Raw genomic sequence first — 26,176 nt, forward strand, 5'->3', positions numbered from 1 at the left:
TGGTTTCTCCTGTGGGGTCACTGAATTAATGGTGTTTTCGAATGGACTTCAGTGCAATTCTGTCCTTTTATTGAATTGAAGATTGATGGGGATATTTAGCTCAAGAAGTTTCCTGGAAACTGAAGACTCTGAAATACAAGATAATAGGCTGTTATCCAGACTTGTAAATATGCACATGTTGGGTTTTTTGAGTCATAGACTTATGTTTGTTGCGTTCAAGCAAGAATTATTGGGATGTTGTTGGGGTTGTGTGGGAAGGTGAGAAAATGGTTTTTCTGGCCAGGAAAAAAAGAGGGATGGATAGACTTAAGACAGCTGAAAAATGCGTAGGAATTGCTGTCAAGTAAGTGTTCTTTGGAATGCTCAGTAAGCAGGGTGAGAGGCACCTGTTTGGGGATGGTGTGGTTTCCTCTGTTCTGAGTTTTCCCACAGACATGTAGGCCTCAGGCAGCAGTAGTCAAGGCTCAGATTCCCCAAAACATTTTAACTGTGCAGAATGCAGATAAGGAAGTTCATACTTTGCATTCATGTCTGCAGCTTGAAATGGCTCCTGTTGAGACAAAAAAAAAAAAAAAAGGAAAACTGTTTCTTGCACCCACCATAAATTTCATGGAGAAATCACAGCTCCTCCAGAGTTTGTCAGAATTGGGCCCTGTGTATTTCTCAGATGACTTTTCACATTTACTCTGCTTTATTGGTCAGAAGCCCTGTTTTTCATATCTGCATGATACCCCAGGCACTTAGAGAAAGTTCCTTTCTCTTTTAGCCTCATTCTGCAGTGGTTAGAAAGGAGGGGAACAAAAAATCTCATCCTTTCTTCTTCTGTTGGTCTGTTTATCCCTTCCCTGCTGCATTCCTGACTCGCTCAAGTAGATTGTAGGCACAGGAGCAGTCATGCTATTTTTTTTTTTTTAATTGAGGGGTGGAAAGGAATCATAAATACACACCTTGTGACATACTCGATGTTAATGTCACGTTGAGAACTGTAGTGGAAAAAAAAATGAAATTGGACAAGGAATACCATGAAGCCATGTGAATATACTTAGAGCTTTTAGATTCTCTGAGCTAAGCTTTTTTCTCGAACTCTTCCATATGAGCTCCATTTACTGTCTCCTTATAAAGTCTCCTGCTGGCTCTTCAATTGATGAAAGTACTTACAATGTTTCTACATGATCTTTTTTTCTAAACATGTTAAAAGACCACAGACAGACATTAAGCAGAAAAGTGTGAATGACAGAAGGTCTGCTAATTTTTCATTTACTTCATCTGAGTACCTGCCTTAATTCCCAATTCTAGCCCATCTTCATCTGGAGAACGCACATGCATGTATTTTCTGCCTAGTTTTTGGAGCTCTATGTATATGATCAATCCTCTCCACATTAGGCTTTAACTTTTGTGCTTTCTAGAAATTTCAGCAATTGAATCCACAAACAGAAGTTTCTAATCTGATTTTAGGTTACTGTCTTCCAAACAATGCCAAAGGTTTTCTTTACCTATGTATTTTGAGTGGTTATTTGTTCAATTTGGACTGAACAGGGCCTTTCAAACAAGTTATCACACTTTGGTTGTTTCAAACCAAGGTGAAAGTCTGAAATTTTCCAAGTCTGATAGCCTTTGGCCTGTCAAGCATGTATTTCTGACACCTAACTATTTTCAAGCCTGCATTAGTTTTTACCGTGTGAGAACCTGCTGCTGATCTTTGTTACTGCTTTGAAATGCAACTTCAAATGTAGGACTTAGGAAAGACATCTTTGCATTGGGGGATTTTATCTGTCTCGTTTCTTCTTATATGCCCTTGTCTGACAGAGTTTTGCATAGTATTAAAGAGCGTTATCTTCAGAAAGTCACTTGGAAATGGTTTAAATTAAACTATGTTGTCACGTCCCACGGATACAGCAGCTGTGACATAGGCCAAGCTGGGGCAATGTGAGCATTCATTCCAACATTGAGATGCCTCAATTAAACCAGTTAAACCATCTCACACCCTTCATAGTTGGTTTTGGTTTGGTGTGCAGGACATTCTTTTTAACCTCTGATGAGAAAGACAATAGATTTTTAACCAGCAGCATTATAGAAGTTTATGAATGTAACTTAAAATGTAAAATGGAACTGTATTTCTCTGTACAATAAATACAGTGAATATTGACATTCTTTTATTAGACACAAGAGCAAGTCTAATTTCAGTATAAGAGTTCAGCAGACAATTAAATTTTGTAACTTTTCACTGAACACTGATGCAAAAGTTTCCCTGGTGACTGTACCATGTTCATGTCCTTACCACACCCTGATGAGTTCTGCAAGTCAGGGCTCAGTTTCCTGGCTGGTCCCAGGCAGGAAGGTGGCCCTGCAGCTGGGGAGGGCACTGGCAACCCAACACAGCCTGTGTTCCACCTGCTCCTTTGCCTCTGTTTCTGTCTCTCTCTACTTAATAGGCTAGACTGCTTCTCCATGCTTAATAACCTACTAACTCACTCTGGTAGTTAATTTATGCTGTAGCTGAGATGCTGCTGCTTAAATGAGAGTGAGTGGGAGGGCTGGGTCATCTGGGAGGAGTCTTGGATTTCCTCTGTCATAGTTGGCTGCTGCTGGAGCTTTTTTGTTTTTCCCTGAGGTTCTTAAATAAACTAAATGATAGTTCCCAGATTTCTGGGCTGTGGGACATGTGTCACTGTGTGGTGTACAGTCAAGGCTGAGTAGTTGAAAGGTGGTGATTGAGTTGGTTAGTTGGAACCTCCCTTGTAATAAGATAAAAGGCAAGGGGAGTTGGTCTGTTTTCTCAAGTGCGCTGCCTGGCCATGTTTTCCTGTTCACGGGGGCCCTGGGGAGAGAGGTCAAGTCTTGTGTATGTCTGCAGTCAAAAAGAGGGATGGCTTTGAAGGGAATTTGCGTAACAGCAGGATCTGAGAGAATATTCGGTCCTTGATAGGACTGAGGCTGTAATTGGGGTGGAAGGGTATGTGCATTTTAAGTGCCGAAAGGGCAAAACACATAGTTTGTCATCAGTAGGTGACGTGCAATCTGAGCCAGACAGTGTAATGTTTTGATTATGTAAGAGGAGAAAAAGTCTGTGTTACTCGATTTTTAGCTTGTTTCCTCCATTTTTCCAGATGATATGGGATCTTTCTCTGGTCATCCAAATCACACTGCATTGAGTGGAAACCCTCCTGTTGACTACTGTGGACCAGCAATCTGAAGGTAAACTCTCTTTGTTAGCCCAGATCATAGCTGAAGCTGGTTCAGTACAGTTTTAACATGGCAATTAAGCTATAGCATTTACAAATGCTCCTAAGGATAGGGATGGGAGCCTGCCTATTTGTGAAAGCTGTTGCATAGAACTATTTCTGTTATCTTTGATTGATGGAATTGCTCTCACAGGGTACAAATGCATAGAAAGATGACATAGTGTGTGAGAATCTAAGGAAAATCTCCATCCCCTGATGGATGCATAGGGCAACAGAGTGACAGAGGATGAGGTAAAGGGTGAGGTATTAAATGCCTTCTTCACCTCAGTGTTCTTCACCTCAGTCAGAACAGTTGTGCTCCAGGTACCCAGCCCCCTGAGCCAGAAGACAGAGATGGGGAGCAGTTTGAAGCCCCAATAATCCAAGGGGAAATAGTGACCTGCTACACCACTTGGACCCCCACAAGTCTATGGGGCCAAATGGGATACACCCAAGGGCACTGAGGAAGCTGGTAGAGGTGATCACTGAGCCAGTTTCCATTATCTACCAGCAATCTTGGCTAACTGGGGAGGTCCCAGTTGACTGGAAGTTGGCTAACGTAACGCTCATCTACAAGAAGAGCCAGAAGGACGATCCGGGGAACTACATACCTGTCAGTCTAACCTCGGTGCTGGGCAAGGTTATGGAGCCAATGATCTTGAGTAACATCATACAGCACTTACAAGAGAACCATATGATCAGGCCCAGTCAACATGGATTTGTGAAAGGCAGGTCCTGTTTGACCAACCTGATCTCCTCCTATGACAAGATGACCCAACTAGTAGATGAGGGAAAGGTGGATGTTGTGTACTTAGACTTCAGTAAGGCCTTTGACACCATATCCCACAGCATTCTTCTGGAGCAGCTTTGCAGCTCGTGGCCTGGATGGGTGTACTCTGCAATGGATAAAGAACTGGCTGGAGGGCTGGGCCCAAAGTGTTGTGGTGAACAGAGCGAAATCCAATTGTTGGCTGGTCATGAGTGGTGTTCCCCAAGGTTCAATATTGGGCCAGTTATGTTTAATCTTTTTATGAATGATGTGGATGAGAGGGGATTGAGTGCATCCTTAGTAAATTTGCAGATGACACCAAATTGAGTGGGAGTGTTAATCTGCTGGAGGGTGGGATGGCCATAGACAGGGATCTGGAACCGGCTGGATCATTGGGCTGAGGCCCATTGTATGAGGTTTAACAAGGCCAAGTGCCAGGTCCTGCATTTGGGTCATAACAACCCCAGGCAGCACTACAGGCTCACGGAAGAGTGGCTGGAAAGCTGCCTGGCAGAGAGGGAATCTGGGGGTGTTGATGACAGCTGGCTGAATATGAACCAGCAGTGTGCCCAGGTGGCCACAAAGGCTGACAGCATCCTGGCTTGTATCAGGAAGAGTGTGGCCAGCAGGACTAGGGAAATGATTGTGCTACTGTACAATATGTAGGCACTGGTGAGGCTGCACCTTGAATACTGTGTTCAGTTTTGGGCCCCTCATCGTAAGAAGGACATTGAAATACTAAAGAGAGTGCAGAGGAGGGGGATGAAGCTGGTGAGGGGCCTGGAGCACAAGTCTGATGAGAAGTGGGTGCTGTTTAGCCTGGAGAAAAGGAGACTGAGGGGAGACCTTATCACTGTCTACAACTACCTGAAAGGAGGTTGTAGCATGGAGGGTGTTGGTCTCTTCTCCCAAGTAGCAAGTGATAGGACAAGAGGAAATGGCCTCAAGTTGTGCCAGGGGAGGTTTAGATTCGATATTAGGAAAAAATTCTTCATAGAACAGGTTGTCAGGTATTGGAACAGGCTGCCCAGGGAAGTGGTGGAGTCACCATCCCTGGAGGGGTTTAAAATGTGTTTAGATGAGGTTCTTAGGGACGTGGTTTAGTGCTAGAGTTTAGGTTATGGTTGGACTCGATGATCCTGAGGGTCTCTTCCAACCAAAATGATTATGTGATTTTATGATTCTGTGATTCTGTTTCATCTGTGCACTTACTCTTCAGCCTAGAAAAAGCAGCAGCTGCACAGAACATTAATTCTTTCTTAAATCTCATCCTGAGATCAAATAATGAAGGACTTAGTACAGGCAATCTATGGTGTATCACCTACTGTGGCCTTCAACAATACACTATAGCAGGTCAGCTGAGAGACACCAAGTTATTTGCATTCCACACACAGAACAGGCCCTGCAAGAGATAATGTGAGCTTGATGGGGGCAACACTGCAGCAGCTGACTCGGGCACAGAGACTAATGCTGACCTTTGCCAGCTAAAAAACTTGGGTTTTTTTCCAGATGATGAAGTCCACTTGAATAGATAATTTCCCTTAGAAAAGGTCACTTCTGACACAACTCCTTTTTCTAACAGGAGGCATGTTTTGTTAGAAATTAAAAATGAACAAACCAAAATACCTTCCCAAACCTTTATTTTTTAGCACTATCAGGCATATCCTTATGAAAAGCATTGCTGGCATGAAAGATAGGAAGTTTCTGTGCTAATAAGGATTAAAAAATAGAGTTTAGCTCAGAGCTAAATCCTGAAAGCTGACAAGCATCTGAGTCTTGTGCTAAATTGAACAGAAGGTGCTCAGCAGGTCTTAGTTTCTGGTCTTTACTGAACAGCAGGAGACAGGCCTAACAGACATAAGGTGGGCTGTACATGCTCTAAAGGACCTTGGTTTGTGCTTTATGGGTTTGTCACTGTTGGTCACTGGCAGCACTATTCAGAGATCATTTGTTTAAATGATGTAGTGAAGCAGTGTAGATGTTGAAAGGTAATGATTCAGAAATAGTGAAAAGGTATTTTCCTGCATCCACTGTCCCAGAAAAGTATTGATTGATGCTTTCTTCATAATTAAAGAGTAAGCTACATTGTGTGGTACATACTAAATCTCTGATTTTACCCAAACTTCATACCTGCAAGTCAGTTATGATTCTGTACTAGGACTACAAAACAGTATGTTCACTACTTGGTGTGTGATCCCTTGCTCCAAAACAACAAAAAACCCACCACAGTCTCTTGGGACAGATGCTCACAGGTGAGGAGAACTTGTCAGCTTCGTCTGAAGTTGAAGTGGTAGTTGTGTGTTGCACTGTCTGAGCATTTGGCCTAATAAAACTGCATTTGTAGTGGAATCTAATACCTCCTGGTATTGAGACCCTTCTAAGAGTTTACAGGCTGATCTGGCCAACAGCCTCAGGAGCCATTCTTTAACTGGTTAAGGCCTTTTCCACCTCAGTTGTGCTGACATTAAGCGCAAGTTCCTGGGAGAATAATTGCAGACAGTTTCAGAAATGCTAGTTGCAACTCTGAATTAGTGCTTTTGTAGCAGAAGGACAATCTATACTGAGAGGAAATAGACTTTCTCAATTCACATGCATCTGCTTTTCATTTTTTTTCTTATATTTCCTATACTAATTAAAATTCGTGTCTAGTTAATGTACAGTTGTTGACTCATAGCTTTGACCCTGCAGTTCTAGTACTAATTCACTTCTTTAGGGAAAGAACATTGTCTAGATTAGTGCAGATGAAGTTACCCCTCTATATCAGATCTTATCTGTAGGCATATAATTGCGGAGACCATATGCATTATTATTATTTCCTCTGCCTGTGGTTGCTTTTCCTGTGGTTACCCCCACAGTCTGTGCCGTATTGGCTTTGGAAAGTGCACAAGTTGTTACAGAAAATGTGTGAACTGTGTTATGAGATTAACTGTGGAAATTACAGATTTTGATGGCAAGGCTCTCCAGGCAAGAATGAGAGAGGGTTTTACAAAAATGGTCCGGAAATGCTTATTCTTACAGAATTGGTCTTGGTAGTGGCCTCACCCTGGTGACATTGATTAACTCCCTTGGACTTGGATGTTGGGTCACAGCTCTCTGTTTCTAAAAGCACCACCTCTGTTCACAGTGGATGTGTTAGTTTGGTGACAGCCCTGAATGGCACTGGTTGTCTTCCAGCTTGTCAAATGAGCGGACAGATGTCTTAGAGTTGCTGTTGTCTGACATAAGTGATTGTACCTGATTTACATGTGGTTGGTTTTGACATAGTCGTGGTGGCTTATAAAAGCTCAAATTAAAATAAAATTTCAGTTGCACAGACGCAAGAGACAGTAGTAGTTCGCAGGTTCTGGTGCTTGCCTCCACCGGGATATCCAGTTCTGTTTGATTGAATGACCTCTAAGACAACTGTGAAATGGTTGGTACGGTAAACAAGTTCACTATGGATCATTTGACATGGTGATCTTTCGAGAGATGACTGCTACCTACAGCACTCCATAATTTTGAAGGACTTTGCTCTGAGGACTCAAATTAAATAAGTTTCTCTAATGTTTTCTGAATGCTTCCATTGGTTAGGAGGATTTCTTTCAGGATGTCTGGTTGGTCTCTTTATTAAGGAAAAGCCTTTCAAAAACTTGCTGGATTTGAGTGCAACTGTGTGCGAACTTGAACATGTTTTATGTAACAGCAATACTGATGGTGTCTCCTTTCAGTTTGTTTTTCTGGGGAAATGAGATTTGTTGCTTTTTTGGTGCCTAGTATATATTTGTGACTCTTCACTCTGTCAACAACAGGTAACTTAAAAAAAATCTAGAACAGAGGAATTAAGGAAATTCAGGTTGCGCATGAATGAAGCAGCAGAGAAGGGAATCCACAAGGAAAGGTTGTAGTACGAAATCTCCCATTATTAGACATCAGAGGATGCCCATGGGAACACAGCCTCTCAAAATGAATTCACAGAGGATTACTTGTTCTCTGCTTAAGGAGTTTATTGTTTTGGTTTGGTTTTGTTTATTGGATTTTTTTTTTTTAATTTTTTTATTTTTAACATTATTACATGGCAGGACAGCTTCTCTCAAAGGACAGTTTGTTTCTGCAAAGCTATGGCTGAGAAGACCATTCAATTCTGAGTTTCTGTTTTTGTTTTGTGTTTTCTACATTAGTAGAAATAACATGTAGGATAGGTGGGTTTACCTTCTGATTATGCCCCAAGCTTGTGCTGGGCCTAGGGCCCGTCACTGAATGCCTCTTGGACTTGTGATATTATTTCTCATCAAAGATAGGGGTGAAGTTGTGCTGTTTATATCTCATGCTTTGGTAGAAGTTAGTTTTCTCTTAGATTTCATAGCCCACCTTATCCCACAAGACTGAGTAAAGCATCTGTGTTGGGGTGTAGCAGATTAATAACTAATATATCTTAACTACAGCAGAGTCAGGTTAATTAAAATGCTTATTTTCCAGTACACACAGGCTATCAGCCAGTTCTGGGCTTCAGGCTGTCTTTGAAGTCCTCTGGGCTGTCATTTGTTTTGACTTATTTGTTAAACAGTGTATGTGACACAGACTTGAGTACAGAGTGGTGGACACAGTGAGTGTACGTGAGCATGAAGACACCTGACCAGTAATGGGCAGTGCAAGGAAAAAAAAAAAAGGCAATGCATTGCTAGGATGCTGTGAGGTTTGGAGAGAGGGTGGACAGAAAGCTCACACAGGTGGTGGTTATTGTAATTTGACCATAGACAGTTTTCTGAGAGGAGTCATGCTAGGAATAAGGTATGATGGGCAGAGCTGTTTGTCCTGGATAGACAGATGTGATAATAGTGGAGTCTTAGGAGGGGATTATTTTCAAAGATCAGCTTAATTGTATTTGGTCTTCCTTGATAAGTAGAAGTACTGTTTTCTTGTGGAAATCAGGGTAAATATGGGTTATTTGTTTGGGAAATGTAGCTCTGTGGTTTTTGCACATCTGCAATTGATTGCTGCACTAGGGAAGGGTTACTAAAGAGGCTGAAAATCCTTAAACCTAATTTTATACTATCAAGTTCATACCTGATAGTACATTGGAAAGCTTGGGACTTTGGTCTGGCACAGCTATAAATGGGGTTACTCCAAATCAGGGATCAGACCAAGTAGACTCTGTTGCCTTATTCCATTTCAAGAGATACATTGAGAGATCCAAAATGGTGACAGTCTGCAAATTAAGAAGTTTTTATTCTTTTTATTTTAAGTTTGAAGAATGAGCTAAATTTAGCTAGCTCTTGAATTACAGAGAATACTTGGCTTGACAAACTCAAGAACTAGTCAGGTGATGGATCTGCCACAGAGACATGAAAGCAGAATGCTGGCTGCAATGCAACAAACATGTTTGCCCATTGCCTGCCCAAATACAGTAGTGCCTGCACCATAAAACAGGCTTGAAATAAAATTGCTCATTCACAGTGATGAAAACCCTCACTCTGGTTTAACGAGATTGGGAAAATAAAAAGGAAACAGCAATCTGAAGCAAAGACAGCAGGAGGAGGAAGTGGAGAGACCAAAGCAGGGGGTTGTGTTGCAGCATAATATGTATTTAGTAGCTGCAGAACTCTGTAGGTTTCCTTAAGAAATTTTGTGGGTGAGCTGGATTTAATTTACTTCTAAGAGTCCCAAATGCTACTGATCACAGGGATATTATTAATTTCTTTTGAACTCTACTGTTGTAAAGGAGTTGGTTGGTTGTTGTTTGGGAGCTTTTTGTTTGTTTAGTTTGTGAGTTGTTTGTGAGGTTTGTTTGGTTTTGTGTGTGTGGTGTTGGTTTTTTTTCCACTTTGTTTTTGGTTTTGTGATTTTTTTGTGTGTGTGTTGTTATTTCCCTCAGTTTGTTTTTTCTGCAAGAGCTATGTAAAAACAAAAGAATTGCTAAATCCAGTACAAGAAACTCAAGTAGCTATAAAACAAACAAATAAACAAACCTATACAGGGAGGTCAAAAAGTATATTTATAGGGGACTACTGTGCTACTTGAAGGGTTTTAACAGACCAGAATAAGAAGTGATTGTGTTAAAGATGATGCTTTTAAAGCAAGAAGGTAGTGCGTTCTGCAGAGAAATAGCTGTTCTGGGATTGCCATGTGTGAGCGTCTTTACAGCTTGCATGGGGTGGGAGAGGTGGTATGAGCATCCATGTAGTACAAGTGTCCGTGTCCAAAACAGCTGATCACTCCATGTGACTGTGGAAAGAATGCAATGTCTGGTGACAGAAGAGTGATTCAGTGCTGTGCCCATTTTGGTTTCCTTGCCTACGTCTTCCCCCTTCTCCTCTCCCTGCCCCCTACCCAGCTTGTAGAGTTACAAACTCTACCAGAGAGACCAAGATGGGAGCACTACTTCATGGCCCACCAGCACAGACACTGGCACAGAAACAGGGAGTGCCTGTTGCCCCCTCTGCCACTTTTGCCTTTCCTTTTAGTATTTCCCATCCTGTAGTGCCATCATAGGCATAAGGAGTTGTCACCATGCCAGGCACATTTCTTTCTGAGTCTGTGCCCTACAGAAGATTTTACAACAGCTGCTCAGTCACTCTGCCAGCCTTACCTTTCTGTTCCTCTCTCTCAGGCTGGTAGGGAAAATGCAGTTCCTCTTAACTGTGCTTTGCTTCTTACTGCCTTTGCGTATTGTGGCATCAGCTCTGAGGCCATGTACTCCTTTCCACCAGCTGCTGAGCCCCTGCTGTTTGTCTGTTTGCAAGCAGTATCAGTCCCCACACCCCACTAGCATGCTTATGGAGTACCAGGGGTCTCTGGTTCAGTGCCCCTGTGGCAGCACGGAGAAACTGCCTGGGTTCTGTGCTCTCCATGTTTGACGTGGTGTGTCTTTTTTGGCAACTTTGACATGCAGAAAAAGATTCTGCTCCTGTAGCTTAGACAGCTTTTCCCTGTGAAACACAACAGAAAATGGTGCTAACCTAGAGAATATGGAGGTGTGCTTAGTTGTGGTTACAGAAAAGTTGATTTGTGGTATACACTGGCTTGGTTTCATAGGTTTGGGTAGTAATGCAGTATGTTGCTACACTGAGTAAAGAACTGAGCCACCAATTTGAGATGCATTAAATTCACACAAAAATGAAGTTTTTCACCAAGTATTTTGGGCCTTGCAATTAAAAAAAAAAAAATCCAAATAAAAATGGTGGAGTTGGATCTGGGTCAGACTAGTGTTGGTAGTTTGCATTTGACCTGTTTTTCAAAATATGTGAACATCGTGAGATTTCAGAGGGTGTGTCTTTGCAAATATATAGGTAATTCAGAGAAGTTATGTTTGGGTTCCCTCAAGAGGTTTTTGAAATGAGTGGAGGACCTAAACCTGCAGCATGATCAGTCACAGCTTTGAGACCCAGCATCAGCTTGTTTAGGCTTGATTCTTGTTTGAGTTATTTATGGGGCAGTAGAATCATCCCAAGGGAAGGCAACATCCCTGAGTGCAGGACCTTACAGTTTCAGTGTGTAAGTAGCAATTCTGTGGAAATGTTGTGATCTTGACCATGGTTCAGGGTTGGGAGTTAAAACCCATCTGAGTTTTGTTTAGTCATTGATTTTTGTTTCACTTAATTTGCTCAGCTCCGATGTCAGCAAACAAGTTTGGCTCTGAAGGAAGAGCCCTTTTGACTCATGAATATTCTGACTGCTACCGACTTCAAAGCCAAACATTAATTTCTGCTCTGACTAGCCAAGTTATAGTCTTAACCCTGCAAAAGCATATTCTGCTTGGTGACCAGCTTCTGGCAAACATGTTCTCTTCCTTTTAGAGAACTTGCTGTATTCCTTAAAACAGGGGTGTCAAACTCATTTTCACCAGGGGCCACATCAGCCTCACTACTTCTCAGCTACTCCTATATTTTTACAGTCCTAAGATGACATTCGGCCCCTTGAAGGCAACTGCAAGGCTGATGTGGCCTGTGGTGAATTGAATTTGACACCTATGCCTTAAAATAAGCGGGCGCATGGCTTTTCATTAGCCATCATAGCTTATAGACTTTGTTTTGTTTTTCCATAAACAAAATCGTTTAAAACTAACAAGTGCACATCAGTGTCCCTGTAGTACGAGTGCAGCGCACCCTAGATGCATGAGAGCAACTGTAGGGAGTAAGACTTAAGGTGCACCATTCCTCTTCTGTGCTTTCTGGCAGTGGTCAGTGGCTTATGGGAGGCAACACACATCTAGCTTATGCACCCTCTTAGTATTGAGACTTTGTGGAACAGTGCAGCAGTAGAAGTCAGTGATGGATTGTTTTTTGGTCTGTTTGGGTTTTTTTTTGTTGGTGTGGTGGTGGTGGTGTTTGTTTGTTTGTTTGTTTGTTTTTTTCCACACTGCTGCCCTCAGGTTCTCTGGGCATCTCTTTGAACAAGCCCTGAATGTTTACCTGCACTTAGATGCCCTTTTCTTTAAATGCTATGTTTATTCTGTAAGATGATCACCCCATTCTTAACCTTCAGCACGGTGTTTTTAGTTTCTGCAGAAAATGCTCTCTCTAAGGATCTTCTACCCTCTAATTTGAGGAGACAATTACTTCCTTCAGTGGGAGAGTCGCTACGGATTTAAAATTATATCTTCCCTCCCATGCAGTTGGGAATGTAATCTGGTCTCAAGCAGTGATGTGGGTCTGAAGTTAGTGTCTTTTTGTCTACTTCGTATTTCCCTTCATGATACTATGTGTTTCACAGTGTAGTTCACGCAACAAGGGACTTGCAGTATGGAAATATTAAATGCCTCAGTTGATAAAAGTATGTATGAATTCCAGCTAAACACGCAATTAAAATAATTAGAGCTGAGTGCTAAAAGCTGAAGTACAGTGGCAAAAAAAGGACTGACTTCACATTGATGCTAAAGCTTGCGTGGTTTTCCACGTAGTCTAATGAGAGCTAACTCTGCTCAATAGATTGAGGGGGAAAAAGCAAAACATTTTTAGTTACTTGCCTATTTAAGACGTGCAAATTGGAAACAACTGGTTTCATGGCACTGCTTCATGATTTTTCAATGCACACCACAGTGACTTTGTGGCATCTTTCCAGAAACAGCTTAAGTCATATGTATTTTCTTTAGATTTCTAATAGGGCAGTATAGTTGTTCCTGTTGTGGTGTTTCCTCACGTGAATATTTTCAGTCTCTTGTCTTTCACAGACCGTTTGCAGGCTTGTTATGTCTATTAGTTACAATAATTTCTTCTTGTTGCTGCTTGCAAAAATGCACAGAAAGCTTTGGGCAAGGCTGATGCTTTCCTATTTTAAGGAGCAGCTTTGAATGTGTGTGACCCTCTCAGACTCTTGTTACCCAGCCAATACAGGAAATATGCTGGGTGGTTGGTGGTTGTTTGTTTTTCCTGAATGTAAAGAAGTTTGAATAAATAAATAAGCATTCTTAAATGGATGCTTCATTTAGTCTCAATTTACCCAAGGACTTCAAGAGTGTTTCGTTTAAAACAAATGTGCTGCAATGCATAGTCATTAAAATATGTTGTTTAATGAAAATAACAGGAGGATTTTTTTTTTTAATCATTCTCCTCCCAAACCCATGCCCACGGTTATGCTTTCCAATATTCACCCTAGTTGCAAGGAACTGGGCTGTGGAGAATATACACAAGCCTCCCAAGGCATATGTACCTGATGCAGTTGATGCTGTTTCTCCTGTGATGGGGTGGACAAAGAAAGAGAGACTTTTTCCCTTGAAAGGAGAATTATACACACTTGTTTCACAGGTTTATTTTAGGCACTCAATCAAGGAAGGTTTAACTGATTTTAGGAAACAAGTTGAAAGAAATAAGCTAGCACAATCACTTCCTCCATCCGAAGTGCAGTCTTTTGGGATGTTATTGTCATTTAGGGACGGGCTCATGAGGTTTGTAGGGAAGATGGAGCTTTTCAGCATCAGGTCGGTACTGTGGTGTTTCAAGGTGCTAGAGGGTTGAAGCCGTAAGCCCATTTTAATCTGACTTAATCTAACTTTATATCTACTATTTAAATTGAAAGCAGCATGCTTTGCTGGGGCTGTTTGTAGATCAATTGATTTGCTGGATCAGTACTCTAAGGGACTAATTTCTGTATCAGTGGAAAGTGCAGAACTGGTAACAGTTCTGCTGTCTTCATTTGAACAAAAACAAGCTGTCCTGTTTTGGTTAAAAACAAGACCAGTTTCTCCTTTAGTGAATTTTCCTTTCAGCTGAGTTCTTCTTAGTAACTGCACTTTTCTGAAGTTGGATACATGTTTTGGTAGACATAGCAATGGTATGCAAGGTCACTGATAAGAATGCACGTCCTGTAAGCAAGGAGGAGCGAACTGAACAGGTGACTGAAACAGACCGACTAAGTATTCCATCCCATCCACGTGATACTTCGTATAAAAGTGGGAGATCACAAGGGTCTCATTCTTCTATGGCCAGCATCTGGGTAGGACCCTATCTGCTGTCCCTGCGATCTGAGGCCTAGTGACAGACCCTGCATCCTTGAATCCAGTTCCGGTTCACTGCAGAGTCCAACCCAGGACTTCTGGGTGACTACCCTGCAGCTGCTGTGGAGCAATGCTGAGCTTTGCGAGGAAATTCAAGATTGCTTTGTATATTTTGTATTATTTTCTCTATTTTATTAGTAGCATTAGTAAAACATTTTTAACTTTTTCCAACTTGCAAGTCCTCTCTCTCTGTGCCTCTCTTTGCCCTCCTATTGCCTTTCCTTAGTGGGGAGGGGGGCGAGGAGAAGGGGAGAGGGTTAACAAAGCATTTGCCACGGTTTATTGTTGCCCTGCAATCAAACAGTGACAGATTGATTGGTGCCCAATGTGGGGCTCAAAAGTGTTAAAATTTGGCACAAAAAAGGGGTAAAATTTGGAAATTTTTTGTTTTCTTACTGCTGTGACATACTTTCAATTTTCTTGGCACGGTGCCAACTCAGAGTTGTGATACTCATGGGTCTGTGTGCTTTGGACATAATCTAGTAGTATTAAAGCAGATTGAATTACATTGATTTAAAGATGCTATGGTGTAAGTTATATGAGTTACTCTCTAAAGTGTGTTCTACCGTACCTTATTTATTCTGGGCATATTTCACTAGTAGGTTCGTGCATTGTATTATATCTGGAAACTGGACGATGGTGATGATTTTACTGTGTGGTTTGGCACTAGTTTATTTCATTATACTGCAGCCGATAACAAATTTATACTCGTCACTGTTGTACTTAGAGAAACCTCCATAGAGATTAAAGAGAAATGCAGCGACATGTTTGTTAAATGGACAAGTGAATCTATAGAAAGGCTTACTAATGATACCTTCGTTTTTTCATTGAGACAGATTACAGATGTCTTTGAGAGCTTTGAATATCCTTGGAGCTTTGATAGAACTTTGTTGGTATTATCAGGCTTGCTGAATGTGTGTCAGTTTGTGCTAGTGATAAGAGAGATGAGGTTAAATAGGAGGATTGCATCTTTGAGTCCTGAGACTTGCGTTGCATCTGCTGAAACCTCGGCAAAAGGCACAGCTGCTCGCTCCAAACAGAGCAAGGCAGCAAAAGCTACAGCTATAGCCCCTGTAGCTTCTGATGCCCTCCCCCCCAACACAGACACTGTGGCTTCTCAAGCAACTGCCAAGGCAGTTCCAGCTCCCATGCAGAATGAAGCTACCAAAGTCACTGCCTCACTGGCCACAGATACTATTGCTTCTTCAGCCTCGAAGACTGACAAGGCAGCTACTGCACCCCCCCACACTGGGCACTGCTGCTGCTGCTGTAACCACAACAGCCACTCTAATTATGCCAATGCTAGTGACAGTCTTTTAGACTCTGGAAATAAATCAAGAGATGGTGAGCCCATATCAGCATCAGTTGCTGGCTTTAAGAGAGTCACAAGAAAGACTACTTGTGTTGCAGATGATGGCCAGGGGGCATCATCAACCCAAGGAGGAGAGGAAGTGACCATTCGATCCTTTTCTCCAAGTGAACTGAGAGATATGTGAAAAGACTTTAGTCGTTGTGAAGGGGAGAATGTTGTAACCTGGCTGCTCCAATGCTGGGATAATGGAGCTGACAGTCTGGAACTAGAAGGTGGGCAAGCCAAGCAGCTGGGATCTCTGACAAGGGATGCCACTCTTGATAGGGCAATTTCAAGAGAGAAGAACTCCACCACCCTCTGGAGCCAACTCCTGACAGCCATGAAGGCAAGGTTTCCCTTCAAGGAAGATGTTATATGTAATCCAGGGAAATGGAATGCTATGGAGAGAGGTATCCAGTTCCTTAGAGAATTAGCTGTGCGGGAGATCATCTATTTTGGGCCAAACAGCCAAGAGGAGACAGACCCAGATAGAATCAATTGTACACGACCTTTGTGGCGCAGGCTTGTACAAAGCGCACCACCTGCATATGCTAAGTCATTGGCAGCAATGACCTGGACAGCTGGAGGTAGGCAAAGCATTTCTGATGTGTTTAAGCAGCTTCAGGACTTTGAGGACAGCCTTGCTGGCTCTCTACAGGCTTGTGTCTCAACTGTGGAGAAACTGTGTGAAAAATCTGATGACTGGTTTGAAAAGCTGTTGCAAGAAATCAAAGTATTCAGAGAAAACAAGTTCCACTCAGGACCTGTACAAACCTATTTTTCAGCTTATAGCAAAATATAGCAATCCCTAAAAGAGAGGACAGAAGCAGTCCACAAAAAGAGGCACATTGTGGTTCTTCCTATGTGACCAGGGAGAAAACATGAGGAGGTGGGGTGGAAGACTTACCTCACAACTTCAGGAACGAGTACATGAGTTAAAAGGAAAAACTCCTGGGAAAATGGCTGCTCCAGTTTCCAGAAGGGGCAGAAAAGATTCTGATCCTCTTGAAGGAACCTCTACTTCATACCCAGAGACTGTGCAAAACACAATTGAGAGGGGCCCTGCCTCCAGCCAGGTGGAGGAGAAGGACAACAGAGTTTACTGGACCATGGGAATACGATGACCTGGTACAACAGACCCGCAGGAGTACAAAGCTTTGGTAGACACTGGTGCTCAGTGCACGATAATCCCCTCAAACTATAAAGGAACACAATCCATCAGTATTTTTTGAGTGACTGAAGGATCTCAGGAACTGACTGTAGTAGAGGCTGAAATGAGCCTAACTGGGAAAAACTGGCAAAAGCATCCCATTGTGACTGGCCCAGATGCTCTGTGCATCCTTGGCATCTGTTTTAAGGGTATTCTTTAAGCTGTCATGATCACTCGCTTTGAGTATATATTCTGACCAAGGATTTAAAAATTGATTCTGAAAATCCTGAAATCCCTGGAAAGACTCAAATCGAAAACAGCTTACACTTTTTCAGCATCCCTCTCAAGGTTTTTGTGTTTTTCTCCAGACCTGTTGACTTGTATGATCAACACATGAAGAGATATTTGTTAATCATAGTTGAGGTTTTATTTATATTTTCACTAAAGTTATCAAAACTAAAAAAAAAAAAAAGCATTTGTTTTCTTCATGGATTATGTTTGTTGCAGCAGCAGGAATTGCTGCTCACAATACACCTCGTTATAAGTTAAAGCTAATGAGAGCTTCTTGGCTGCTTTGAAGAGTTTCTTGCTTGTTTGAGTTGCTGTCAGATGCCACAGCATGAGCCAGGATTTCAGAGGAGGAGTGTGTGTGGGTGCATGCATGTGTCCATGGGAGAGAGAAATCTCAAGCCCTTGCACTCTCCTGTCAGGGCTGTTGACATTTTGCATGCATAATGGCAGAGCTGCCTTGGTGGTTTTTTTGTACTCTGTGCAGTGAGTGTCTGCACTTTGCAGTATTTACTTAGAGCAGTGTCAAAAAGCAGATAGATCATCTGGAGTTGAGAGAAGTCATAAACAGAGCCCTTGCAAGGGCACAAAATGTGCTGGCAGCCTCTTCTGCAAGAATTTAATTCTCCTCATCTGTGGTTTTGTTTACCAGAGGATTCTAAATATATCTCTCATCTCCTGATGATGATTAGGAATAAGCCTATTCCTGCATTATAGGGTTAGAAGTCAATGGACTCTTGAAACCTGTTTTTCTTAAAGCACTCTGAGTGCAGTGTTGCTGCCTGACTTCATTTACTCATTTAAAAATGAGGGATGGTATCACTGAAATCATATGAAGAAGAGTTGTATATCTAGTAGTTCCCTTCTGTGGCAGGATATACATCTGGCTGCTGGGAAGGAACATGAGATGCAATTTTTATGGATCAGAGTTATCCTGAAACCTCTGTGTTTTTTCTGCCACAGGGTCAGCAGCATTAAGACAAGAGGACTTTTTTTTATGTCGTCTTATTAGATTACATTAAAATTGATTTTTGGAAATTTGGAGGCAGGGTAAACAAAAAACACATTTTTCCCCACCAGGAAGAGATAAAGCAAGTACTTCTCAGGCCCTTGATTTTTGCTGTCAGGGTTGTACTTGTGCTTTTGAATGGAAGTGCCTGGAGTAAATTAAAGACAGAATTTGGAAATGAAAAGGCAAGCCTGTTTGAAAGACTCCAATTTTAATTTACAACTAAAATATGTAATTGAAGTTTTCCTTAATAAAAGGGATCAGTTTCTGAAAAACGGCTTTGTGGAACTGGATAGGAAACCATTTTTCCCCTTCTTGATCTAAATGGCATGATTATCAGAGGTTAACTTCTCAAAGCAGTGTTAGATATTTGAATGAGCTCTTCTATTAATGAGCCACTTCACAGAAATTACTCTTGATATACACTGGTGTAACTTAGCAGGAAGTCAGACTTGGTTCGTTTTACCTATACTCTGTGGCTATAATGGAGCAATCTATATCTTAGCTAGTGTCTGGACTGCCCCTGTGTTAGGTGCAGAGGCACATTTAAGGTGCCAGGTGTGTGATCTGTTTTAGGAGTCTGTTTTCAAAGGCTCACACCTGAGGTGTGCATGTCTGCCCGTGGATGACCAGGGGAGTCTCAAAGATGAGCTACAGAGTTCATACTGAGAGTGTTTATGTTATGTGAGAGGAATCCTACTTTGTTTCAGCAATGATATGCAGTCTTAGGAATCTCCAGTCCTGCCCCTTGGACTGAGTTGTTCTTGTCTCATTTCAGAAGCTCTTTATTTTTTTTGTTTTCTTCAGTTTTGAAACCCTGGCTGACAAGGTATAATCCTCAGCAAGCCTGACTATCAGTGAGGAAGCTGTGTATTTAAAAGCCTTCTATGGCATTTGTGGCTTAGCCCTCTGAGATTGCTCTGTAGACCTCAAACCTAACTGCTGAGAATCAAAGTTGATGTGAAACGCAGATTTCTGAGTAGAGCCCTCTTTTAATTTTTAAAAACCCATTTTATGCTCTTGTCAATTTTAATCAAGTTTAAATGCCACGTACAGGGCATACAACTCAGGAAACCCTTTAATTCCCGTAAGAAATAAATATCTGTAGTGACTAGTTAAGGAACAGTTTTCTCAAAGAGTTTTTACTTTAGGATGCTGACAATACATTGGTCAAGTTATATAGTGTTATATAGTGCCTTTTTTGTGCATTCAACATGCCATTTTGGGGCCAAATGTAAGCTTAAGATGGCAGTTTAAAGGCTTGAGACAACTGTGTGTGTTGTCAGAAACGAACACTGTCTGTGTGCAGGTCAGTTCAAAAGGAACTGAAGTCTAATAGAGGTAGTGCTGGCAGTTAGTTCTTCAGAGTGCTTTATGTGATTGACATGCCTGATTCTCTTCTTGCTTTTCCTGGGATGATGGTTTGGTTATTTGTACAGCGTTTCATAGTCTCTATGCTCATGTGCAAACAGCATACTGAGGCTTCTCTCTTGGAAGGTCCCTTCTTCAGTACTGTGGTTTTAAACCTCAGAGACCTTCATGACACCAAAAGGGCAGACCTTGAACAAAATGGCCAAGGCAGTTAGAAATGTCATGCTCTTTTCACTAGCTCAGATGTTGAGTGCTCACCTTGAAAAGCCACAAAGAGGATTCAATTTAAGGAGGTTACCGTACAATGCTTTCTGACCATCTTTTGGAAGATACCACATAGTGAGTATCAAAAGCTAAAGAACACGAGAATATTAGTCACTTGAGAAAATCTTTGCCAGGATTGCTGTGAATGGGTTGGACAGATGCAATTCCATACTCTGGGTCCCTTTAATGAACCAGATCGTTTGAGTAGAAAAGAGAGTAGGAGGAGTATATTGCATGTAGTAGTGGAATTTGAGAAGTTATTTTGTACTACTTCCAAGTGATTTTAATAATCTGGTTTTTGTCATTTACTACTTCTCTGTTCTGCCATTTGGAGTGGAAGAAAAGAGGTATTATGTCATCTTAGTACAAAAAGACTCAGTGTTAAACCCTAGAAGAAGCTGTATTTTGCTAGTGGGCATTTCAAATGTTTGATTACAGAAAGAGACAGAAACAGAAAGAAACTAGTGCTATTGAAAAAGATAATTTTTGGCTTACATAAATTTATTTTGGTGTATAATGGATCAAATGAAAGGAGACCCAGCTGAAAAAACAGCAACTAGAATGGTATTGAATGAAATGAGTTTTCAAAAGAGAAGCCTTCTAAAGGAAGATTCTGTGCTAACTGATAAGATGGACTCCTAAAGTAAATGTCAATTGTTCTCTCTCTTATTTGCCTGCAACAGAGGCTGAGAGAGCAGAACTGATGCTGTGTGTGTATGTGCTGATGTGCTGCCACGTGGGCAAGTATGTGCCCGGTGTAGGAAATGGATGTATGCGTGTACCCACACAGTGCATACACACACGGAGCTGTACAGCAGATTTAAGTGGAGATGTTTTCAAATCGCAGAACAAATGTTTCAGGCATGGAAAAAAAAACAACAAAGCTTCAGCCAAATAGAAGTGTATTCTGTTTTCAAATGCCATGGTTTGGCTTTGTTTTTTAAATGGCCTTTCTTCATGTATTGTGCTTCAAAACATTTTATTGAAATGATAGGTAAAGTGCTGTATAGATGGTTTTCTCTTGTGTTTACCAAGGCACAGATGTGGTCATCTGTTATTATTTATTTATTTGTTACTGAGTTTTGCTGAAGGTTTTGAACCAAAATACAATTAAAGCTGCAGAAGATGCTGAGGTGACTGTTGTGGGGTAGCCAGAAGCCATTTATGTCCTTGTCATATTTGTTTTGTTTTGGTTTTCTTCAGTTTTGAATTGTATCAACTTTTTTTTTTATGGTGTTATGTAAACTGAAAGTGTTGCTTTGTCTCTTTTTCGTTCTGTATGCAGTACAACTTGTTTCTAGGACTATTCTTAAACATAATTACCCAAGTGCTGGCTAATCCTTGCAGTAGTTCTGTGGAGTGAGAGAGATGTCACTTTGTCCAAATCATGGTGCCAGACATAAGGTGAATATTCTTCCTTTCCCAGTTTTCTGCAGCAGAAAGCAGGTAAACACCTGTGTCAACAAGGTGGTTGCAAAGCAACTTCCTTGCTGGCGTGAGGTGCGGCAGGCCTTGCTGTGAAATCCTGGCACTGCACCTGCCATTTGCTGTTGTTGAACTTGCACCTTGGCACACTGCTGTTCTGAATGAGGTGGTCTGAATTCATCACATATTTAGTCCCTATTTTCCAGATAAACCTTTTAACATACTTGTAAGGTATTGTGTTTCATGAGATTGTGCTTGAGTATCACTTCGGGTTGAAAAATTTCTAATTTGGAAAGCTGTTGTTTCCTTTTAGAGGAAGCTGAAGAAGCTTTTTTGGGAGCATTTTGTTCTTCTGAATGGGTTTTTCATTCTCAATACATTGCTTTTCTTAATTAAGTACAGAAGATAAATATTAACTGAAGGCAGCATGTGTATTTGGCTCTAGTCAGTATAGCTCTCTGCTATTTTAACTTAGTCAAGTGCATCTATTTACAGAACAGATTAGTTTGGGCAAGTTTGGGTAGCAGCTTCACATCTTGCATATGAAAAAAAAAAAAAGGCAAGCTGTAAACAACCAACTTTCAAGCTTTTATCTGTATAGAATAACCCAATGTGATGGTTCAGAGAAGACATTGGCCTATCCTTTTCTTACTACAGACATGTGTTTTGCTTTCCTCTCTCTTCCTGTCTCCCTAAGTTTTGGCAAGTAAACGTCTCCTCCTGATACAGAAGAAAGCTCTTGAAATGTGAATAGAAAAATCTAGTGAGAAACCACCAGAGAGAAAGTAGGAAGTGAGCACTGGGCACACACACAGCTGGGCATGTGGCTGTTAATCCCATGGCAATATAGAAAGGAAAAGATGTTTAATGGCAGCTGTTTCCTCTCCTTCAGAACATCACTTAAGTTCCCTTCCTAATAGGGATGCATGTCCTGTTGGAAAGACAGGACTCAAAGATTTGAGTCATTGGTGTTAAATGAAAAGAAATGGTCAAGCTGAAAACCCATTTTTCCTTTTAGTTTGTCTCGCTGCCTGGAGGGCTGGTAAGAGTGAGCTTGTGTAACACAAGTTATAAAGGCCACAGTCCCATTAGCTCAGCACCATTTGTATGTGGTTGTGTCCGTGGCATTTGGGAATGGCTGCAGGGCAGAGTAGCAGATTTGAAAGATGCTGTGATAGTATCTTGTGCTAAGGTGGAGTGAGCAGGAGACCAGATTCTCCCATCAAGTATAATGGAGAGGAAATAGTTCATCCTATGGGATCTTTCCTGAAGCTTGTGATGCCTTAACTAAAAGATAAAATGCTCTTGCTTACTAATCTAGCTGTTCCCATCAGATATAACACAGAAATCTTTGTTAATGCCCCTTAGTAGATAGACAGCAATCTTTCTAAGACAGACAGTAGGATGCCTACTTGTGAAATCGTAAGCAGATCTACTTTCCCCATAACTTCTCCAGAGGTATAATTATTTCTGATTTCCCCATCCCTGCTGCAGCTTCCATTAGCTTTTTGAGAAAGGCTTTAGGCACAAAGATACAAATATATCTTACATTGGCATAAGTTTCTTTTCCTAAAATCCAAGTGAAAAAACTCTGTGGTTTAATGGGTTTTGTGCTGTCAGGCAGTGCTGCTTTATCTTTGGTTTTATATATGGTTATGCTTGTACTGTTAGATCTGTACAAAGGGTGTGCATTGTCTGTCATTTAGGATATGAAATAACTTAGTTTTACAAAATAGCATACCCCAAGCATCCCTCTGGGCTGTGGACAGCTTTAGTAGAGGTGATGGTTTTATGGAAGGTTGTGCTGCCAGGTGTGGGAAGAGAGTGAATTAAGACTTTGAAGTGAATCCTTACTCAAGTTGCAGGCCCACAGTGGGAGAAAGGGAGACTTTAAATGCCATGCTGTGTTTCAGCTGTTGTTCCTAAAACAAAAATCTGGGCAAAAACCTTTACCTATAGGTATCAGTTCTTACATATGTTAGTGGGGTCACTTTCACCTTATTTATTTTAGTGAACAAAAATTGTGATGAGCAGGGGGGAATTTATTCTCTGCTACACAGCATAATGTAACCATCTGTGTCATCATGATGAGAGTCCTTCCAGTTTTGGGTGATGACATGAGATGGAATAGAAAAATTCAGTCCATAAACAATTGGCTACAAGACTGGTGCTACAGGCAGGGCTTTGGGTTCTTTGATAACGGCTGGTTTTACAAGACACCAGTCCAGACAGTGATATGTGGGAAAGGTTTATCTCGCAGGGGAAAAAGGATGCTGGGACAGGAATTAGCAGGGCTCACTTGGAGAGCTTTAAACTAGACTTGAAGGGGGATGGGGTTGTGGCTGGGCTTGCATCAGTGGGGCAGCATGCCGGAGTTGATGAAGGCTGGGAGGCCTCCCATACCCCTGGGGTGAAATCGGTGTGCTCAGCTCGCTCTCTGAAATGCTTGTACACCAATGCACACAGCATGGGGAATAAGCAGAAGGAGCTAGAAATCTATGTTAGGATTATGATCTGGTGGCAATTACGGAGACATGGTTGGACAGCTTACATGACTGGAATGTGATCATAGATGGCTATGTCCTTCTCAGGAAAGACAGGCCAGCCAGGCGTGGTGATAGAGTTGCTCTTGATGTGAGACTTATGTGCTCTTATGTGTACTGAGTACTGTCCAGGCACGGATGAGGGGCGAGTTGAGAGTCTGTGGGTGAGAATTAAGGGTCAGGCTGGCAGGGGTGATACTGTTGTGGGTGTCTATTACAGGCCACCAGATCAGGGTGAGGAAGTTGATGAGGCCTTCTACAGGCAGCTGAGAGCAGCCTCACAGTCACAGGCCCTGGTTGTCATGGGGGATTTTAACTTTCCTGATGTTTGCTGGAAGGACTACTCAGCCAGCCAGCCACAGTCCAGGAGGTTCCTCCAGTGCATTGATGATGACTTCCTCATGCAAATGGTGGAGGAGCCAACTAGGAGAGTGCTGCTGGACCTCATCCTCACTAACAAGAAGGATCTGGTTGAAGCAGTAAAGGTTGAGGGCTGCCTTGGCTGCAGTGACCATGAGATGGTAGAGTTCAGGATCTCCTGTGGCAGGAACAGAATAGCAAGCAAAATTGCAACCCTGGACTTCAGCAGGGCAAACTTTGGCCTTTTCAAACAATTGCTAGGGGCAATCCCATGGGCAAGGCTGCTTGAAGGTAAAGAGGCCCAAGATAGTTGGTTAGCGTTCAGGGATTGCTTCTATCAGGCTCAAGATCAGAGCATCCCAACACATAGGAAATCAAGGAAGGGAACCAGGAGACCTGCTTGGTTAAACAGGGAACTGCCAGGTAAGCTCAAGTGGAAGAGGAGAGTTTATAGATCATGGAAGGCGGGGCTGGCCACTTGGGAAGAATATAAGGCTGTTGTCAGAGGGTTTAGGGAGGCAACTAGGAAAGCGAAGGCTTCTTTAGAATTAAACCTGGCAAGAGGGGTCAAGAAGAATAGAAAGAGCTTCTTCAAATACATGGCAGATAAAACTAACACCAAAGGCAATGTAGGCCCACTGATGAATGAGGTGGGTGCCCTGGTGACAGAAGATACAGAGAAGGTAGAGTTACTGAATGCCTTCTTTGTCTGTCTATACCGCTGGAGGCTGTCCTGAGGAGCCCCGTACCCCTGAGGCCCCAGAGGAAGTCAGACAATGGAGGAGTCTGCCTTGGTTGATGACGACTGGGTTAGCGACCAGTTAAGCAATCTGGACATCCATAGATCCATGGATCCAGGTGGGATGCACCCGTGAGTGCTGAGGGAGCTGGCTGGACTCATTGCTAGGCTACTCTCCATCATCTTTGCTAAGTCATGGGAAATGGGAGAGGTGCCTGAGGACTGGAGGAAAGCAAATGTCACTCCAGTCTTCAAAAAGGGCAAGAAGGAGAACCCAGGTAATTATACACCGGTCAACCTCACCTCCATCCCTGGGAAAGTGATGGAACTACCTATTCTTGGTGCCATCCCAAAGCATATCAGGGATAAGAGGGTCATTAGGGGCAGTCAACATGGCTTCACCAAGGGGAAGTAGTGTTTGACCAACCTCATCGCCTTTTATGAGGACATAACGAGGTGGATAGATGATGGCAGAGTGGTGAATGTGGTCTACTTTGACTTGAGTAAAGCATTTGACAGAGTCTCCCACAGCATCCTCACAGCTAAACTGAGGGAGTGTGGTCTGGATGATCGGGTAGTGAGGTGGACTGGGAACTGGCTGAAAGAAAGAAGCCAGAGAGTTGTGGTCAGTGGGGCAGAGTGTAGCTGGAGGCCTGTATCTAGTGGAGTGCCTCAGGGGTCAGTACTGGGATCAGTATTATTCAATATATTCATCAGTGATCTGGATGAGGGAATAGAGTGCACTATCAGCAAGTTTGCTGATGACACCAAGCTGGGAGGAGTGGCTGACACGCCAGAAGGTTGTATGTATCCAGCGAGACTTCGACAGGATGGAGAGTTGGGCAGGGAAAAATTTCATGAAATATAACAAGGGCAAGTGTAGAGTATTGCATCTGGGTAGGAACAACCCCAGGTTCCAGTATAAGTTGGGGAGTTACCTGTTAGAGAGCAGCGTAGGGGAAAGGGACCTGGGGGTCCTGGTGGACAGCAGGATGACCATGAGCCAGCACTGTGCCCTTGTGGCCAAGAAGGCCAATGGCATTCTGGGGTGTATTAGAAGGGGGGTGGTTAGTAGGTCGAGAGAGGTTCTCCTCCCCCTCTACTCTGCCCTGGTGAGACCACATCTGGAATATTGTGTCCAGTTCTGGGTCTCTCAGTTCAAGAAGGACAGGGAACTGGTGGAAAGAGTCCAGTGCAGGGAAACAAAGATGATGAAGG

At 42.3% G+C, this 26,176-nt stretch overlaps 1 protein-coding gene across 2 annotated transcripts in view; it reads left to right on the plus strand.

Annotated features, from left to right (window-relative positions):
- The window catches only part of RASGEF1B (RasGEF domain family member 1B), a 141,686-nt gene that overhangs the window by 54,298 nt on the left and 61,212 nt on the right, over positions 1–26,176 (plus strand). For both annotated transcript variants that reach the window (XM_065837788.2, XM_071807937.1), the window contains exon 3: positions 3,108–3,195. The gene's annotated coding sequence lies outside the window, so the exon portion shown is untranslated. The remainder of the gene's footprint in view (positions 1–3,107; positions 3,196–26,176) is intronic.

Source organism: Patagioenas fasciata, chromosome 4 (assembly GCF_037038585.1).
Source record: "Patagioenas fasciata isolate bPatFas1 chromosome 4, bPatFas1.hap1, whole genome shotgun sequence".
In the NCBI taxonomy this organism is placed as follows: Eukaryota; Metazoa; Chordata; class Aves; order Columbiformes; family Columbidae; genus Patagioenas; species Patagioenas fasciata.